The sequence below is a fragment of the Stenella coeruleoalba genome (genome assembly GCF_951394435.1).
Source record: "Stenella coeruleoalba genome assembly, chromosome: 8".
Taxonomy (NCBI): domain Eukaryota; kingdom Metazoa; phylum Chordata; class Mammalia; order Artiodactyla; family Delphinidae; genus Stenella; species Stenella coeruleoalba.
The window spans coordinates 22758733-22775753 of NC_137154.1; the positions used below are offsets into that span (position 1 = coordinate 22758733).

General features: G+C 40.8%; 2 long non-coding RNA genes across 2 annotated transcripts in view; one reads left to right on the plus strand and one right to left on the minus strand.

Moving 5' to 3' along the window:
- Positions 1-17021, minus strand: part of LOC307190110 — a 43949-nt gene that overhangs the window by 10450 nt on the left and 16478 nt on the right. The window contains exons 5-7 of the long non-coding RNA XR_013829416.1: positions 8513-8595; positions 8013-8166; positions 3760-3861 (exon numbers count right to left, since the gene is read on the minus strand). This is a non-coding gene — a long non-coding RNA (uncharacterized lncRNA). The remainder of the gene's footprint in view (positions 1-3759; positions 3862-8012; positions 8167-8512; positions 8596-17021) is intronic.
- Positions 32-10343, plus strand: LOC307190111. Its single transcript, XR_013829417.1, has 3 exons — positions 32-223; positions 3632-3823; positions 8732-10343. It is a non-coding gene; the product is annotated as an uncharacterized lncRNA (long non-coding RNA).

Below are 17021 nucleotides of genomic sequence, written 5' to 3' on the forward strand. Positions count from 1 at the left end.
TACAGCCTCCATCCAATGGGGAGCTCTCGGGAGAAATGTAAGGCTGGCAACAAATTAACAAGGGTTCAGTTATTTTACAAGTGAGAACAATGGTTCCTCTGACCACTTTTGATTTATTCCATCTCTGGTTTCCATGGAGCGTCATAAAAGGATCTATGTGTGCGTCAAGAGAGTGGAGAAAGAGAAGTGGCCCGGAGCTAACAGGGGAAGAAGCATCCGCCTGGTGAGTCTCCTCGGAAAGAGAATATCTCCAACACTTAGTATCCAGTGCCTGTGCCGCGGGCTACTTTGCCGGGGTAATGACAATCAGATCAGGCAACACAGCTCTCATTCCAGCAGCCTTTTACTTCCCAGGAGATCTTTGCCCCAGGGTTCTGCTCCCTTTTTAGGCTTATTCTTGTCTCCAACTTCCCCCTTCTATCGCCCCTTTTATCGCCACTAGTTGGAAAAGCTGTATAAGAAGTTAGACGTGCCTGCCGAGCTCCTGTTGGAGGAAACAGTTAAAGAATTTTCTGGAGCTGACTTGGGAAGTTAGGGGCACCAGTGGCGGGCATCTGTGGCTTTCTGGACACTCAGAATCCACTCCTTCTTTGGACAACGTCACCAGCCCCTTCCCTTTTCAATCAAGTGATTCTAGAAGGATTAGACCCTGGGGTCAGGAATAGAGCATGTGATTTAGGCCTAAGCCAATCAGAGCATTGTATTTCCTTGGCTGCCAATGATTGGCTCATTGATAATCATATGACTTAATTGGCGCCAATTAGAGAGGCAACGAGACTTTCCCTGGGAATTCTGGGAAGGAGATTCTCGGTCTATCCTCACTGGGCTTGAATGAGAGGTGTGAGATTGAACACCTGGTAAGCATCTTCCTCCCTGTAGTGAGCGCATGTCTGGAAATACTATCAACTCGGGAAAAGAATGAGACGCTGGACCTTGAGGACAGTGCTGGAGCCCCGGAATCAGTCTATCTCTGAAGCAAGTCGTGTTTCCAGCCTCTCGATTACGTGATTCAGTAAATTTTATTTGGGCTCCTACTGTGTTGGGCTGGATTTTGTTGGTTGCAGCTGAAAGAGTTGTCTCTCTCCCACTAGAGGAAGTTGAGAGGAGGCGCCAAGAATGAGAGCTGCGAGGCGGGGAGTGGGGGCAGATCACAGCCCTTCAGCCGGGGAAGAAATTCTCACCTGAGGGTATTTGTCCCTTCACATTTATCATGAGAAGGCAGAAGCTGCAAAATATGTTTGTAGAGCCATTAACCTTTCCATTCCTTTCCATGTAACACTTGATGTTTCTATGGGCAAAAAATCTATCCAGTTTATTATTCAAGTGATTGCTGGACCTGCTTTAAAGTGAAGGCAGATATGGGTTGAATTCTCAAAAAGTCATCCATGTCGTTTCGTTGGTCACCATGCCTTTTAAGTGTTTATGTTACCATCTCAATTACACCATCTTTTTATTAGCTCAGGGATGGTATACAAAGATGTTTGGCTAGGGGGACCCAGAATCACCTGAATCCTGTCTTGGCCTATCGACCCCATTCTCTGCAGTGCCCCATGCAGGCAATAAGAAGCACTTTATTTTTAGAGAGAGCTTTGGTCCCAAGCCCTAGTGCAAAGTCAGGAAGCAAGGATGGAACTCATGTTCTTTCTCCTCATTGTTCAATCCCAATTCTCAGATATTCTCAGTTTGGATAGTCTCTGGCACTTGTTGACATGTGTTGAATCAGGTGTTTTGTCGTTGTGGTTTGGTTTGGTTTTGATTTTTGACATACATCAGAGAAGGAAAAGAGCATTGTGTCACCTTTGCCCAGAATATTTGCCCAGTTTCTGCCCAATTCCTATGTCAACAAAATTCAACTGAGTAAATTTTAAAGATCTTATTGGCTTTAGTCAGTCATTCAGGAATTGGTCAGCATCCAATCTAGCAGCTGGAGAGGTGCTCCAATGCATTATACCAGGCAAGAGATTTTTTATAGACCAAAGTGAGCAGGGGCAAGGAAGTTATACTGGGCATTTACTGATTGGTTAAAGCAGGGTTGCTTTCCTTACATGGAGCAAAAGGAAGCCTTGGAGAAGGTAACTTGTGTCAGGTAACTTGTGTTGAGCGGGAAAGCCCTGATTGGTTGACCTCAATCTTCCTTTTCTGGGAGAACAGAGCCTCGAAACTCAGTTAAGTTTTGGTTCGCTGACGTGGGGCTTAGCATGAGCGACTCAATCTTGGGCTTCACCTGGCTACTTTAACACCTGTCAGGCCGAGTCAAGAACTCTGAATCTGCTTCCAGGTGGAAAGGATGAATGTGTGTCCAAGCAGAGAGAAAGTAGAGGGGTGGGGAGAGGGGAATGTAGGGCTGCCCTGCCATCCTGGCTGCAAGGAAGAGCGAGAAAAAGAGGCTACTATGTTACATGTGCTGGAACCTTATTCCCACTGAAATGTCACCTTTAGAAAATGTGAGCCAGTGAGTGTCTTGGAACCAATCAGATAGATACTTTCCTTATCAGAGGAGAAGAAGGCAGGAGGTAAAAAGAGAATTTCTGAAAACTTGTTCTTAATAGTTACCATTATTGTATTAGTTAGGATAATGCTGGTTACAATAGCAAATCATCTCCAGAATTTCAGCGGCCTAACATAATAAAAGTTTATTTCTTGTTCATATAACAATCGAAAGTGGATACTTCTCACTGACAGACTGCTTTCCTACACTTAGTGATTTAAGAACCCATGTTCTTTCCATCGTAAGCCGCCACTTTAAGGCAACAGTTTTCAACTTTTCACTGCACTTTTTAATTACCTGATGAGCTTCAAAAATGCTGATACATGCGCCCCCCCCACCCCAGAAGACTCTGATTTTATTGGTTTAAAGAGCAGCTTGGGCATCAAAATGTTTAAAATACCTCTCAGAGGAGTATAAAGTGCAATCAGGATTGCACTAGGGTGTTGCTCTAGGGCAATGGTTTCCAATGCATGGTCCCCAGACTGGCAGCATCAGCAACATTTGGGACTTATAAGACTTGCATATTCTCAGATCCCAACCAGGTCTGCTGAATAAGAACTCTAAGGATGGGGCCCAGCAGTCTGTGTTTTAACAGCCTTCCAGTTGATCCTGATGCATGTTCAAGTTTGAGAATCACTGCCCTTCAGCCCCAAAGTTCTCTGCATCCAGGTGGAAGGGAAGAGAGGGAGCTAGAAGGAACACTCCTGCTTCTTCACTGCCTCCCGGTCTCTTGAGCCCAGCTCAAAGCAGAGAGGACTTGGAAATGGGACCCTAAATGGGCAGCCCGTGTCTGCCACAATCATACACTCTTATCTGCACTGTCCCTGAATTCCACACTGATTCAGGACTGAAGGAAAATGAAAGGCAATTCTAAGTTCTAGGTGTAACACAGATGGCTAGGGCTCCCAGGTACTAGGAGTGTGAGACTAAACAAAAATTTGTAGGAAGACACAGGTAAAGTATGTATGTTGATGTAGAGTAGAATGGGTTCATTTACATAGAAAAATTAACACAAAAATTGCACAAAGTTATAAGCAAATTTATATCATGCCTTGTAATAGTAATTTTTCACTTAAGTAATTTTCTTAAGTTTTCGTTCTGACTGGATCTCTCACTTTCTACCCACTTCCTTTCCCTCAACAGCTCAAGAGCAGCTCTGAGGCAGAGATGGAAGATTGTGGATCTGCTGGGACAAGGTTATCTCAGAAGCCAAACCAGAAAGAATATCCCAACCCAGGACTCCACTATGCGATAATGGAGGGAACAGAGACCTTAAAGTCAGGCAGTTTGACGTTCATGTCCTCGCTTTGCCACTTCTTTCCTGTGTAGCCTCAGGTGAGATATAACCTCTCTGGGCTTCAGTTTCATTTTCTCTGAAAGATATAAAAAGTCCTGGCTTGTAGAATTATTGGAACGACCATATGAAATAACAGGTAAAAGTACTTTAAAATTCTTAGCTGTTTTAATCCCCATTTTGGTGGCCTTGCAATGACAGAAAGAAATCAGGCCATTCTTATCCTTGACAAGCCATATACAGGAGAAACAGATAAGATGCTTTGAGATTGTCTGAGGGTGGCTGAGTACAGCCCATTCTTATTAAAGGTACTTATAGTGAGAAACCATTCAGGTCAGGCCTGCCTTTCCAGTCTGCCTCGTTGGCAAGGTGGTGGCCCCGGGCTCTGTCTCTTATGTGTTCCTTGTGGTTTCTATCTGCTCTGGCTTTGGTGGTTTGTTTCATTCATACTAGATGCCAAGGGGACGATATGGTCCAGGGAGCTGAGGAACAGGCTGGATTTATCTGGGGACTCTGTGACACTTCAAAGAGTGACTCAGCCAGTGGTGCAGAGAAAAGAGAACACATCATCCGTTTGAGGGCAGAGGCAACTCTGGCCATCTGAACGCTTGAAATTTATACTAGCCTCTTGAAACTAAATGCTGATTTGCGCTCCATGATTCTTTAGAGTTCAAGTGTCCAAGGAGGGTTTAGGGAAGGGACTTACAATTTTGTGTGTCTAAAATAAAATGGATAGATTCTAGATGCTTTCAGTTCCACATCTCAGAGTCAGTTCAGAGCTCGTAACAATACAATGACAAATGTAATAAACTCGTATCCGTATAGTGCTTTCCAATTTACAGACCACTTCATACACTGTAGAAAGCTGATTCTATCTCCTGGGGGCACGTACGTTATCACACGTATGTGTCTTTGGTGGCATGGAATACAAACCCACTCAGGGAACCAGTTGCATGTGTGAGAGTCAGACGGCATCACTGTGCCTTTCTAAGTACTGCAGCCCTGAATCAAAGTAGTGTTTTTCTCCCCAGTCTTGCCTGAAGCTGAGGCTTGGCAATCAAGTCTTGCTGCGAGGTTTACAACAGGGTTGGGATGGTGCGAGCGCTACAGAATTCACGTGAAAGGTAATCCACACTCCCTCTCTTGCAGCTGCCCTTAAATTTACAAGGAAACATTCCTTCTAGGAGTCTCTGGATATTGGACTAAGATTGTCACACGCCATTAACACAGTTCAATTCTGCAACCTCACTGATTGGAAAACCTGATTCAATATTGCAAGCTTGTTTTTGGCAACTGCACCAGCATCTTGCAAAAATATATTAGAGTTGCCACTGACAGATGGTCTGAGATGGGCCCAGGGAGGCTGTTGACAGATATCTTGAGATGGATCTTATTCCATTGACATATCTGAAGACTGTCCCGTGGGAAATGTCTTCACGGGCCTGGAGGCTGACAGAACAAGACGGAAACCCTTCAAGAGAATTGCCAATAAAGAGACTGAAAATGGGCACTACCTTCTGGAGGTAATTTGGCAATATGTATTGAGCCTTAAAACATTCATACCCTTTGGGCTTCCCTGGTGGTGCAGTGGTTAAGAATCCGCCTGCCCACGTGGGGGACACGAGTTTGATCCCTGGTCTGGGAAGATCCCACATGCCGCGGAACAACTAAGCCCGTGCGCCACAGCTACTGCGCCTGCGCTCTAGAGCCCGTGAGCCACAGCTGCTGAAGCCCGCACGCCCAGAGCCCGTGCTCCGCAACGCGGGAGGCCACTGCAGTGGGAGGCCCGCGCACCGCAACGAAGAGTAGCCCCCGCTCAACACAGCTAGAGAAGAGCCCACACGCAGCAACAAAGACTCAACGCAGCCATAAATAAATAAATAAATAAATTTATTTAAAAAAAAATTCATACCCTTTGACCCTGTATTTGTCTTCTCAAGTTTTAGCTGAAAGTGCTGCTGAGACGTGTGCACAAAGATTTGTGTATAGAGACTTCCACGGCAGCATTAAACATACAGAAAATCTGCTTATCCGAAACAATTTAACCCCTCCCTCTTTCTATAGCATAAATACCTCTGTAGGCTTGAAATAAGGGATATAAAACTAACCCCTGGCTTGCACCAATTTAGCAGATTTCTTTTTGAAATCTACTGACTGTTCTTTAAGAACATCTAATTTAAATGTAACTCAATCCACTGGAGAGACGGAATAAGGGATTAAAAAAAAAAAACAGTGGGTGGAAAATCTCTTAAGCATTAGGAAGCAGCAACAGTAGTAAAAATATTTCTGTGATGGATGCAAATATGAAATTGAGGATGACAGTACCACACGAGAGACTGTGGCTAAGACACTGACTTCATGTCCGTGATGACAGTGACCTCAAAGGAAATTTAGGAAAGTATGAAAATTCAGTATTTAAAACTCAAAATCAGAACTGATTCAGAAAACAAATCTACTGCCTTCTAAAAACAATGCCAACCTGCAGTTGTTTTAATGAGACCTGCCTCACACAATTCAAATCAAAATATTACTTTCATCAGAGAATTATTTGCATTCTTCCATAAAATAGCACAGGAAATATGTTATGAAATTACTTGCCAAGGTCAAGAAAACTCATAATCTTGACAAGAGGGGGGAAAAAAAGAATAATCGTGCCTCTGTCTACACTGGTAGCTCTCAACTGGGGGGGCATTTTGCCCCTTGGGGAACATTTGGCAACGTCTGAAGGCATGTTTGGTTGTCACAACTGGGGGGAGTGCGGTCGGGAGAATGCTATTGGCATCTAGTGGGTAGAGGCCAGAAATGCTGCTAAACGTCCTACAGTGCACAAGACAGCAAAGCACTGTATGGCCCAAGATGTCAGTAGTGCCTACGTTGAGAAACCCTGGTCTAGATAGTGACAAATGATCTCGGAAGAAACGACCAAATACAGAGCCCCTACGTTCTGTTCTCTGTTGGGGGTGGGGGGTTGACAGTGGGGGAAGGGCTAAGGGAGGGACTCGCTTCTCCTCCAGTTGCACCTGTGCAGGGCCTGAGGCCAAGGGAAGGATGGCTCCCAACTCCTGACGGCTGAGGCCTCAGTGCATCTTCCATTAGGACTAAACGAAAATATTTAAATCCGGTAAAATCTTGATTTTACTGGAATTTGTATAGGCAAAGCCCCCAGTTTTGCAGACTTTTTTTTTCTTCTTCTACAAGGAAAAAGGAGCAAAATACATGGAAGAAGCTTATTCAAGGAACTTCAAAAACATGGCCTGGGGTCAAGTACAAATTCTACCCAATCTCCTGTTTTGTTTTCTGGACAATGGGAATTGGGGTCCAGAATGTTTAGCCTGAGGTCCAGGCTGACCCTCGACTATCAGAGAAGCATTAAATCACATTCACAGTGAGCTGTGCTTCTTAGAGCAGGAAATGAAACTCACACCTTTCAGTAAGATTTCAACATCAAGCTTGATGGGAAAAGGATTTTCTGGGTAACTCTGGGATAACCTGGAATCTCCCATCCCCTGGACATTTTGACTCATTGGAGTTTTCCTGTGGTTTACATTCCCCAAGATGTTCTTGACATTGGCAAGATTTACAGGAAAAGCTACTGACAGTATTACAAACTCCAATCCAAATCTTCCCTTTCTACCTTTTATGTCTGTAATGTTGGAATGCATCAAAATAAGCATGTGACATTTCTCCATAATGAAGAAAACCAAGTCAGCTGCTTTGTTTTTTAAATCTAAATAAAACTAAGAAAACAGTCACTAGGTTGAGAAAAGTTAACTGGCCTACAGAACAGCAGCAGGAGAGGATAAATATTTGGTTCCGATTTGCAGCATATTCCAGATGGGCAGCTTTACGTGTCTGTGACACTTTTGAGTCTGGAAAGTTTGATCTAAACATCTGCATGATTGTCTTGCTAGGAACAAGCCACACTGAAATGTACAGTTTTGCCTGATTCTCCCTAATCTCATTCTGACAGCTTCCCATACAAGCTGGGAACAGCGGGGACTAACTCTTCTCCAACATTATTGCTAATTGGCAGCAGCAAGACAGCCTGTGAGTTCCAGTATGTGAAAGATAGGGGAAAACAAAAACAAGGCCCAGCTCTAAAACTCCAATCAGCTTTAATTAGTCAAGAAAAATCAACAGCTTAAGAATGTACACCTACTGTGATAGTCAGAACCACATGGTTACAAAGTGTTTCTAGGTCCAGGTAAGGCTCCTGCACCTGTCACTTACCTTCTCTGGCTTTTGGGTTTTCCGCCTTTATAAATAAGGTGCTAAAAATTCTTGTCCTCTGTTTCTCCCAGATGTGGGAATGATTAATTTAGAAAAATGCAGAAATATCTTAATAGACCTGGTGCTAGGCGGTCATCCTCCCTGTGTCTCTTTCCTGGAATATACAAATGATTTGATATTAGGATGGTAAATACTCATAATAACCAGAGTCAGAAGTCCATTAATCAGAATCTACCTAATGGGACATCCAATCAAGGCACATTTTTTTTTTCCTCCTGTATGACAGCATGAAATAGTGAAAACATCATTAGCTGTGGTTCTCCTCACATCAGGGTTTCAAATCTTCCTCCCCTTAGCAAAATCAATCAGCTTCTCTGAACCTCTGTTTCCTCATTTGTAGAATGGTTTTACAGTGATTGCGGCAGAGTATGTGGTGAGGATGGAGTAAACAATGCGTGGAGAGCAGACTGCTGGAGCTCAGTGTGTGTGAGTCCCATTACCTGCCTCTCTGGCCCACAGCACTGCAGGCACCACTCGCACTTGACTGTCGTCCTTCCTGCGAAGTGTTTTGTTTGAATACTTCCTTAGGGAAAAGAATTAAAGCTTTAGAAACTGAACCAATAGTTAGGATGGACTTCAAACGAAGGAAACTTTTGTAGCAACTTCTGGGGTGAACTTATGACAGGTATGACTCATTTTCTTCTGTTTTCTGCACACAGAGCTCTGACTAATGAGAACTGGAAGTCCTTAAGGATGACCCTAAAAGGCCACAGAATCCTCAGTCACCCCGGAAAAGGGACGCTGTGCTCTCATGTATGGGTTAGGACTCTTCGGCTGCAAGGAACGTAAGCTACTTCAAGCTAGCTTGGATCTGGATTTGGGTGTGTAGGGGGGGGGGGGGCGGGGTGGATTTCAAGGGGACTTACAGAGCCAAAATGTGTGTCTATGTCTCTCTGTATATCTATTTCATTTTTACCGTCCCAAACGTCAGCTTTTCACATCCCGAATGACACACAGACAGCTGCCCGACAATTCTGGAAATTTTGTGTTACAGGCCCAACCATTTGAAGAAACTGATGCAATCAGATGGTGCCCCCATTCCAGATTCCCAGGGAAGAGAAGCTGATTGGTCCAGCTGGTGTCCACTGTATACACTTCAGCTCCAATCATCTATGGCCAAGGAGGCAACAGCCCATTGTACAGACATGGAGGCTGAGGTTTACTCCTGCCCTCCTGGATGGGGATAAAGGAGGAGGTCTCAAAGGGCAGGAGAAGAGGAGTGTCACCGTGTAGAGGCACCAAAGATGTCATTCCACTTTACATAGTAGAGAAAAAAGGGGATTAATGTTTCAGAATAATTTTCAATAACCAAGGTCACAATCTAAAAGGTATTCTGCACATACCACAATTAAGCCAGAAATTCAACTTAAACATATTTTGCTCTGCATCCCAATTGTTGCAGACACAGATGGTTGCCCACCTAACAGCCTGTTCCCCTTTCTGCTTAACTGGCAGGATCCCACATATATTTGGGTGTCCATTCCTCCCTCATATCAGTCATAGAAAGCTTTCCCTATCCCTGTGTTTAGAAGTAAATTAGTCTAATGGTTGCACTGTGATCCCTTTTGGCTTAGACATGGGCATATGACACAATTGTGACCAATAAAACATGATGATGAATCTTCTGAGAGGCCTTCTGCAAAGATATTTTTCTCACTGATAAAAAGAAACTCACAGGAACACTTCCTATCCATCTAACACTTTAGTGTCTGGATGTGAGGCCTGGAACTGTGGCAGCCATCTTATGACCATAAGGGGACCTAGCATGAAGACAAGAGAGCAGAAATATGGAAAGAACTTGGGCCTTTGATGAACCATTTGAGCAAATGAGTTAACCCACCTGGGACTGTTTTACCTCTGGCATTCTGTTTTATTTTATTTATTTATTTTAAAAATGGAAGTATAATTAACATATAACATTATATTAGTTTCAGGTGTGCAAAGTAATGATTTGTTGTTTGTTTATATTGTAAAATGACATCACAGTGAGTGTAGTTAAAATCTGTCACCCATACATAGTTTAAAATTGTTTGCTTTTGATGAGCGCTTTTAAGATCTACTCTCTTACTGACTGTCAAATATGCAGTTCACTATTATTAACTGTAGTCACCATGTTGTACATTACACCCTAGATTGTTGTTACTTGATAAAAGAAGTATTGTTTAAATCAGTGATTTTTAATTTTTTGTTACTTGCAATCCCAAACATCCTAATTGATGCACTTCGTAATTAATAGAAATCACAAAGCCACAAATAAGACATACTTTAATAAAAGCTGACAATAGCTGGAGAATAATTCCGAAAATGCTTAGAAGAAGGTGTCCCTTAGGCAATGTTGAAATAGATAGCTAAGAGATCACGAATCATTTCTAACACTCCCAGAGCCTTACCAAGACACAGCATTTTGCAGGCAGACCATTATTTTTTTATATTTATAAAAAGCAACTCAAAGAAATTATTTGTTTAGAGTAGCTTTTTTATGCTTCAAAGTCTTTGCTCCTGTAGATGTGGAGTTGGACAAGTTTAAAGTGGTTTCATTGTGCATTCTGCTTGCTCGAGTTTGATAGGCCGTGTTCACATGACAGGTCTATCCCTGCAGCGGATGTCTGGGATGCTTTGATGTGGGTTGCATTCGGACAGCCTAATACTAGGGGAAAATGTGCTGAAATCGAACAAGATTGCTTTCTGCCCAGCTGTTCTCTGAAGGCTCAGACATTTTTAGCACTGAGCTAAGAAGCTTGTATTTGTTTTGACGGTCTTGGCAGGGAGAACAATGGTTGATTATCCCAGCACTTTACTAACAAATAAGACTGCCTCCAGCAGAGATAAAATATGGGTCTTGACTTGATTGCATTTCATGTCCCAGGAAATTATTTTCTTTTCATTCTGATGCCCTTTCATTATGCAATGTACCTTTTGCTTTCTTTATCCTTGCCCCACGTGGTAACCCATGGCTTTCACTCTGAGAAGGCTGATTCCCAAAATCACCATGGCAGGGTGGTTGGATTAGCATATAAAACATGTATTTTCACTTCTCTAATTTCTTAGAAACTAATTTTTTGGTTTGTTTTTGGTTCTCCAGATTTGTATGGTTAGTTTCTTCTCTAATTTTCTGTCTGCTTGCTTTTGGCATTTGTTTACGTTGCTGAGACTGTTTCAGCGTAGAGAAGTCTCGGATTTTGAATTCTTTGTTGGATATGTATATTGTAAATACATTCTCCCATTCTGTAGATTGCCTTTTTACAGTCTCATGGAATCTTTTGATAAATAGAAATTATGAATGGTTTCAAACTTTTTAATTTGAAATAATGTTAAACTTACAAAAACTTTGGACTTGCAAAAATAATAGAGTTCCTGTGTACCCCTCATCCAGCTTTCCCTAAGAGTAACATATTCCACATTACATAATGATAGTGCAATTACTGAAGCCAGAAAATTAATATTGTCACAATACTATTAACTAATCCAGAGACCTTAATCTCATTTTGCTAATGGTCCACTACTATCCTTTTTACAGTTCAGGATCCAATCCAGGATTCCCACATTGCCTTAAATTGACATGTCTCCTTGGTCTCTTCCAAGCTGTGGCAATTCCTCAGTCTTTCTTTGTCTTTTATCACCTTGACACTTTTGAAGAGTAATTTTGTAGAATGTCCCCCAATTGGGTTTGTCTGATGTTTTCTTATGATTATCAACACTATTTTAAGCATTAGTAACTATAAACATGATATTTTTAAGAAGTTTTGGGTTTTTTTGGCCACCTTATTTAGCATTCAGTTTTGAATTTTGATAAATATTTACAGTCATGAAACCACTACCACGATCAACATATAAAACAGTGTCATCAACCCCCTAAAATTCCCTCATGTGCCTTTGTAGTCAGCTTATTCTCCCCAATCCCAACCCCTGACAAGTACCTATTTGTTTTTAATCCCTGTAGTTTTTTGTTTTTTCAGAATGCCATATAAATAGCATCATACAACATGGAGCCTTTTGAGTCGGCCTTTCTTCACTTAGCATAATGTATCTGAGATACATTCATGTTGGTATATCAGTAATTTGCTCCTTTTCATTGCTGAGTAGTATTCCATTGTGTGGATGTACCACAATTTGTTTATCTATTCACCAGTTGGTGGACATTTGAGTTGTTTCCAGTTCTAGCTATTACTAATAAAGCCACCATAAAAATTTGTGTCTAAGTCTTTGTGTGAGCACAAGCTTTAATTTCTCTCAGACGAATACTAGGCATGGAACTACTGGGTCATATGGTAAGAGTATGTTTAACTGTATGAATAAGTAATTGCCAAACAGGTTTTCAAAGTGGCTGTGCCAGTCTGCATCACCACCAGCGATACATGAGAATTCTGGTTTCTCCACATCCTTGGCAGCACTTGAGATTGTCAATTTTTTGCATTAGTTGAGATTACGTATTGGGCGGGGGGCGGGGGTGGGCAAGGATACCATGGATGTGATGTTGTGCTTCCCAGTGCATCAGATCAGAAGGCACATAGAGTAATATATCTTATTATGTCCAGGTTGACTTTGATCAATTGATTAAGGTGGTGTGTACCAGGATTCTCCAAAGTAAAGTTACTGTTTTTCCCTTTGTCAATAATAAGTATCCCCTGGGGAGACACTTTGAGACTATGCAAACACCCTGTTTCTCATTAGACTTTCACCCACTAATTTTAGCATCCCTTGATGATTCTTGCCTGCAATAATTATTACTATGTTGTTTGCCTGGTAGTAATTTTCTACTTCTATAATTCCTTCCAAATTTATAAACTGGAAGTTCTGCTGTGGGGAAGGGCTGTCCTTTTGCTCCCGTTTATTTATTCTATTGTATTAATATGGAGTCATAGGTACTTATTTTATTCTTTGGGTTATATTCCTTTTTTTCATATTTATTTTATTCCTCAAATTGCCCCAGATTTTGTGCTCTTGTACCTTTTTTTTTTTAAATTAATTAATTAATTTTTATCTGCGTTGTGTTGCTGTGTGCAGGCTTTCTCTAGTTGCAGCGAGTGGGGGCTACTCTTCACTGCAGTGCGCAGGCTTCTCACTGCAGTGGCTTCTCTTGTTGCAGAGCACAAGCTCTATGTGCTTGGGCTTCAGTAGTTGTGGCACGTGGGCTCATTAGTTGTGGCTTACGGGTTCTAGAGCACAGGCTCAGTAGTTGTGGCACACAGGCTTAGTTGCTCTGCGGTATGTGGGATCTTCCTGGACCAGGGATTGAACCCGTGTTGCCTGCATTGGCAGGCAGATTCTTAATCACTGAGCCACCAGGGAAGTCCTGGCTCTTGTGCCTTTTCAACGTCACCCACCTTTTTTTTTTTTTTCCCTTTGCAGTTCCTTCCTTTCTGGTTCCACATGATGGTCCATGCTCACCTTGTACTTTCCCTGTCCAAACCCTAGACTCAATCATTTTTCCAAGGATCCCTGGTTCCTTGAATTATAGGTTGGTATTTAGAACCAAGATCTTGGCACTAGGTGTGCTCATTGCTACTGGGGTGTCATTGCTTCTAGGCCCTTTCAACAGAAGGGAATAAGAAGTATATGTAGGTAGGTATACATCACACACACACACATCTGTGTATATGTGTGTGTGTATATTAAAAGCCATGAATTCATGCTGATACTATAGGTTCTATCCAACACCACAGGGCTCATTTGACTCTTCCCATTTCTCTAATTTTTATCTTCTTTCTCTGATAGTGAAAAACCCAGCTGTCATGACCTACAATGTATTTACTTATTTGTTCAAATGTCATACACGCATAAATTAGTTTCAGAATTCCTAACCCATACCCTTTACGAGGAACACTAGAGTACAGTATTTCTACACAGTTCTTTTTATCTTTAGCTTTACAGAATATAATCATCATCCTGTTTTCCAAAGTAACTTAAGTTAGTTCTTTTCTTCTTCTCCCCCTTCAGTGGGATTACGTTATCCAAGAAGTTGTTAAAGTAGTCATATTTATCAATCCACCAGGAATTGAGTTTTGGTACCCTTTTACTACAATATAACATACATAGAGAAAAGTATACAAATCATGAGTGTACAACTTGGTGTATTTTCACAAATTGAACGTCCTTGGTAACCAGCACCTCAGAAGCTCTGTCATGCCCACTTCCAACCACTATCCACTCATTATGGTAACCACCATCTAACTTTGAACACAATAAAGTCTGTTTTATACACTTTATATAAATAGAATGATGTACTTTTCTCTGTCTTTGGCTCAACATTCTGTTTGTGAGATTTATGCATGTTATTGAACGTGATTATCATTTGTTTGTTGTCATTGCTGCTTAGTATTCCATTATGTGAATATACAACATTTATTTACAGTGTTGACACTGACAGGCATTCGAGTGGTTTCCAGTATGACACTGCATGTGGGCTAGTATGACAGTACCTTCTTCACATGTCTTTTGAGGAGCATATGAATGCATTTCTGTTGGATACCTTAGCAGTAAAATTTGCTGAGTTATAGGGTTGCGTATGTTCAACTTTCATAGATACCTTCAGTTTGCAGTCCTGTAAGCAATATACAGGATTATAGTTGCTCCATATCCTAGCCAATGCTTAGTATCATCTAGCTTTTTAGTTTTACTCATTTTGGTAGATGTGATACACACTGGAGTTTTGGTTAGCATTTCTCTGATGTCTAATAAACTTGAGCACTTTTTCATAGGTTTATTGTCCATTTGGCTAATCTCTTTTGTGAAGTGTCTATTTGAGTCTTTGCTATTTTTCCACTGACTGACTGACTTGTATGTTTGCTTACTTTCTTGTTGATTTGTAGGGGTTCTTTATATCTTCTGAATACAAGTCCTCTTTTTGAATTATGTATTATACATAACTTATCCCACTCTGTGGACTTCCTTGGCACTCTTTCAATCATGTTTTCAGAAAAATAAAAGTTCTTCATTTTAACATAGCCCATTATCCTTAATGTTTAGCACTTTTTATGTCCTTCTAAAGAAATATTAACTACTCCAAGGCACAAAGAGGTTCTCCTACTTGTAGAAATTTTTGTTTTATGTTTCAGTTTAGATTGCAATCATCTAGAATTGTTTCTTATGTGTAATGTAAACTAAGGATCAAGATTTATTTTTTTCTTCCTGAAAGATTTCTAATTGCTTTAGAACAATTTATTTTAAACAAATATGTTTTTCTAGTTTATCGTAAATTAAGTGACCATATACATGTGTATCAATTTCTGGACTCTAAATTCTATTGTTTTTGTCTATTTGTATATGTTTTACAATAATTCTACACTCTATATAACATTATAGGTCTTGATACCTGATACTGTTCGTCCTATAGGTCTGTTCTTCCTCAATATTGTTTTGGCTATGCTTAGCACTTTGCATTCCCATATACTTTAAAATCAACTTGTCAATACCCACCAAACACACATACTCTCACACAAAACAGCAGGGGTTTTGCTTTGGCTTGCACTGAATTTATAGATCAATTTGGGAGCACTGTCATCTTTACAATATTGTGCTTTCCAATCCATGAAGATGGTATATCCCTCCATTCATTTAGGCTTTCCATAATTTTTTCCCAATTGTGTAGTTATCTTTTTGTTACTTCTCATTCAATTGCATTGTAGGCCAAGAACATGCTTTGTGTGATTTAAATTCGTTTAAATTCATAGGGATTTGCTTTGGTCATGTATACTGTTAATTTTGGTAAATATTCCATGTTCACTTGAATAAAATTTATATGCTGCAGTTGTTGACTATGGTGTTCAATGTAGGTTAAGATTATTAATTGTGTTGTTCTATTTACTGATTTTTTGTCTACGTTATCATCTACTGAGAAATAGACTTATCTATTTCTCCTTTCAGTTCTGTTAACTTGTTTCATATACTTTGAGGCTATATATTACATGCATAAAAATTTAGCAGTGTTATGCTAAACAGAGTTAAATCAATCCTGGTGTATTGACTCTTTTATCATCATCTAATATCATTTCTTTTGTAATATTTACTTTGTTATGTACAGCTACACTATCTTTGTTTTTCTTAATGTTGTATGCTATATTTTGTTCCATCTTTTTACAGTTAACATTCCTGTGTCCTTATATTTAAGGTGTGTTTCACATAGTTGAGTTTTTAGAATTCAGTCTAACAATCTTTAAATTTTAATTGAAGTATTTGGTCCATTTACACATTAGTGCAAATACTGAAAAAATTATATATTTGGTTTAAATCTACATCTTATAATTTTCTCCTCTTTGTTCCACTTCTTTCCAATTACTCAAGCCTGTTCAATCATTTCATTTCCACCCTCTATTATCTTTTTAGATATTACATTCTTTTATCTTTTTTAAGTGGTTTCCCTAGAAATTATACCATACATTCTTGACTTAAAACAGTTTAATACAAATTAATGCTTTTGCTACTTCCTGGACAATGCAAGGACTTTAGTGGAATACTTTAACTCCATATATTTCCTTCCACTCAGGTAGGTTTTGGAATATAGTTTTGAAGATAAACTACTAGTTTTCTAGGCAAAAAGCCAGGAGGAAGACATTGCATGTAGTAAGAACAGCGAGTCTGGGTACTGACTTTGCCCTCTCCCATCTGGCTCATTCTGTTTTTTCTCTGTGAACCATGAGCTGACCTCTATGACTACATCGCCAAGCAGGCTTGCCCTCTGGCTTTCTGTTTTGTAGCCAATGAGAGGCTCTGCAGGTGAGTGAAAGGTTAGAGCAGTTGGAATACTTATTTGCTCCCTCCAAGCCTACTATGATTTTGACAGCAGCTACACACTGCCCCCCCCCCCGCCCCCAACCCACCAGCTCCTGTTCCCAGCTCCTACTCCCACCAGGCTCTGCTGGTATGACTCCTTCCTCCTGCTTCTTTAGACCTTTCCAGGTGACAGCTCCCTGCTGTTGCTGGTCCCTGGGTGATTCACTGTACTTGTTGCTT